The sequence below is a fragment of the Saccopteryx bilineata genome, chromosome 11 (assembly GCF_036850765.1).
Source record: "Saccopteryx bilineata isolate mSacBil1 chromosome 11, mSacBil1_pri_phased_curated, whole genome shotgun sequence".
NCBI lineage: Eukaryota > Metazoa > Chordata > Mammalia > Chiroptera > Emballonuridae > Saccopteryx > Saccopteryx bilineata.
In genome coordinates, this window is record NC_089500.1 from 36,431,499 (window position 1) to 36,435,218 (window position 3,720).

The 3,720-nt window shown below is 47.8% G+C and overlaps 1 pseudogene; it reads right to left on the reverse strand.

Annotated features, from left to right (window-relative positions):
• Positions 1–765: 765 nt before the first annotated feature.
• Positions 766–1,934, reverse strand: LOC136315543 (ferritin light chain-like; annotated as a pseudogene).
• Between the last annotated feature and the right edge of the window lie 1,786 nt (positions 1,935–3,720).

Consider the following 3,720-nt stretch of genomic DNA (forward strand, 5'->3'; position numbering starts at 1 on the left):
AGGGGTCCCCAAACTTTTTACACAGGGGGCCAGTTCACTGTCCCTCAGACCGTTGGAGGGCCAGACTATAAAAAAAACTATGAACAAATCCCTATGCACACTGCACAAATCTTATTTTAAAGTAAAAAAACAAAATGGGAGCAAATACAATATTTAAAATAAAGAACAAGTAAATTTAAATGAACAAACTGACCAGTATTTCAATGGGAACTATGCTCCTCTCACTGACCATCAATGAAAGAGGTGCCCCTTCCGGAAGTGCAACGGGGGCCGGATAAATGGACTCAGGGGGCCGCATGTGGCCCACGGGCCGTAGTTTGGGGACCCCTGCCCTACAGGGTTCCAGATGTTTTGCTTCCCCACATGTAAGAAGGATGAGATATCTAATAGTACTTAGGCGAAATGGAGAGGCTGTTCTCTTTGAAGGTGATGAGCCAGGGAATCCAGTTTTCACAGCCCCACCACCTGGTAACTCCAAGGGCAGAGGGGACCACCCCTACATAATCCCATTTGTTTCACATGGATTGGGAGTTTCAGCCATGTCACTCCGAAGCCCAGATAAAAGTGTTTACTTATGATATTTGTTGTTGCTACTTTTTATTTTTCTTCAAAAAGCTTTATGGTTTTCATTTGGTTCAATGCATGGGAGAGGGCTCCAGGGTGGTTAAAAAAGTGCCTAGTGGTTTTAGGGAGAGGCTCAGGCAAAAGCCAGATACCAGAGGAGTGCAGAGGGGCCCCTCAAAGACCTCTGGGCTCCAAAGGCTCCTAGTCGTGCTTGAGGCTGAGCCTTTTGAAGAGATACTTGCCCAGCCCAGCCTGAGGGCTGGCTAGCCTTTAGAGCAGGAGCCGGGAACCTCTTTGGCTGAGAGCCATGAACGCCACATATTTTAAAATGTAATTCTGTGAGACCCATACAATGACCCGTGTACATTACACATTATCCAATAAAAATTTGGTGTTGTCCCGGAGTGTGGGTGGAGAGCGGAGCACATTCCTAGCTGATGCAATGCTGTGAGAATACTCCAGCTCCCAGAACCCTCCTGGGCACACCCAGGAAGGGAGCTCACCCGCAATAAGGAAGTGACTTAGCGCCAACCACGCAGCTCCCTGATCTTTTCAGCCATTGGCTAAGGACACGCTGTAACACCCTATAGGCTGAACCCATGTATATAAGCTAGCTTACTTCCTGGATAAAGTGGATCTGCGTCACTGAACCTGGTCTCCAGAGTCAGGATTTACGTCTCCATCATCCTCACCCCCGGCAGGACTTGTCCACACCAGAGGACAGCTGTGATTGGCTCCAGCCACCCACAACCATGAACATGAGCAGTAGGAAATGAATGGATTGTAATACATGAGAATGTTTTATATTTTTAACATTATTATTTTTTTTATTAAAGATTTGTCTGCGAGCCAGATGCAGGCATCAAAAGAGCCACATCTGGCTCAGGAGCCATAGGTTCCCGACCCCTGCTTTAGAGGTTGATCAGGTGTGGCCCATCTTCTTAATGAGTTTCACCTGCTCATCCAGGAGGTGGTTCTCCCAGAAGTCACAAAGCTGAGAGTCTGTGTGGGTAGAAGCCGGGGCCTGCAGATCAAAGGCGCTGGTTCAGGCTCTTCTCCACGGCTATGGCAGCTTCCATGGTGTCCCGAGTTTTACCCCACCCATCTTGGGAAGGCTTCGGCGCATCCTGGAAGAGAATGCAGCCACCTTTCTGCTTCTGTATCTGCAAGAGACACATGGTACCCTGGTGCTTCTCTTTAGTCAACTCATAGAAGAAGTGGCCCATGCCCCCCAGAGCCACATCGTCATGGTGGAAATGGAAGCCCAGAGAGAGGTAGGTGTGGGAGGCCCACAGATGCAAGCTCACGGGGCAGTTGACAGCAGCTTCCACCTCAGTGGGATAATAATTCTGACGAGTTTGGGAGCTCATGGTTGATCGGCAATGAGGAGTTAGGGTAAAAAACCAGTGTTGGTTGGTGTTGGAGGCTGGTGTGGCTGAGATGTTCTGAAAGGGTGACTGGAAAAGAGGTTGGAGGGTGGTTGGAGGCTGGAAGAAGGGGTGTCCCTGGGTCTGTCCCGCACTGTTAAGCAAGAGGCAGATCTGGGGGACTGCCCAGGGCCCTGCCTCCTGTTGCTATTGTTGATTTTATTTGGTGTTTGGAACCTCCTCAGTGAAGGAAGAAGGGAGCTGCTCTGGGCAGTAAGCTGTTAGGACAGGATGATCTGTCCTGACAGACTGTGAGACCCAGAGGGAGGATGGTGGAAGAGCACCAAACGTGGCCTGAGAACAGAGTGGAGCAGTGTCTAGGGCAGTGGTCGGCAAACTCGTTAGTCAAAAGAGCAAATATCAACAGTACAACGATTGAAATTTCTTTTGAGAGCCAAATTTTTAAACTTCAACTGTATAGGTAGGTACATTCCTTATCGAGGTAGCGCCCGCATGTGGTGTTTTGTGGAAGAGCCACACTCAAGGGGCCAAAGAGCCACATGTGGCTCGTGAGCCGCGGTTTGCCGACCAGGGGTCTAGGGTATCAGATGAGCCAAAACACAGTCTGGAGTGAGGTCATGCCGGCTCTTTAATGCTCTTCTGAGAAGCTTGTGTTTTCCTATAAGTAAGAACATCCACCTTTCTGGCAAGTCATGGCTACTACTCACGCGTACTCTGTCTCACGAGGTGGGGGAACCCACTGCCACTAGGGTGTCCATGTGAAAGCTCACTGACCACCAGTCAGGAGTCCTGGGACGGGGCTTCACAGTGGGTTTGAGATGGGAGTTCATGGCTCATTGCTACTTTGAAATTATGGCAGTTATTCGACCCGGTGCTAGATTTTATAATAAGGATGTACATATATTACTCTACCACAATTTGAGAAATGTTTTAGTAGCTGTCATTTCAATGTGATTATCTTTGTAATCCTCTGTATTTAATTTTGTGCACAATGAAGTTAAGAACCTGGGCAAAGAGATAGATTCTAAACCAGCACAGATTGGCGGTCATGTAATGGAATCTATTAGCATACGTAAAGAAAGATAACAGCAGCCATTCCTGAGACTGGGTCGCAGTGGAAGGAGTTAAAAAGGAAGTTATAGAGTTGGCTGTTTGGATTCCAGATTTATAGTCCTATGGACAGGACTTTCTCTGAAGTAGGAAAGAGAGCTGCAAAGACTTCCTGTGAAGACAGAGAACCTGTGAGTTACTCTGAACTGTGAGAGACTATTGGATTTCTTAAGGAATTCTTTACCACACTGAAATTTGTATTTATATTTCAGTGTTTGGAGCTTGGTTCCTGAGAGTCCATCTCTGAGATTTTAGATGAAACGATGGTTCTGAGTCTCCACGGTTGACTTTGGACACTGGTCAGCCCATGTGAATTGGCGAATTCATCTAGAGCACATCCCTAGGGTGAGGGTCAGCTGGACTCCACCTGGAGACAGTGACCTCAGCAAATGCCTCTCTTACAATGTCGGCAATAGCAACGGGCTAGTGTGGTGTTGCTGGTTTAGAAGTGACAATCAGCTGCAACAGGCAGTGATAACCAGGTGGATGCCAGAGGAACGTCATCACTGCTATGCATGATGAAAGAGAAGGGGCAAGGTCAACTGCTCTTGAACAGTGATAGAGACAAGAGAGGTGGAATTATAGTCGAAGTTGGGAGGTAGGTGTCAACTAGAGTGACTTGAATTAATTTTCAAGCATAATGGGAGCAAAGAGGTGG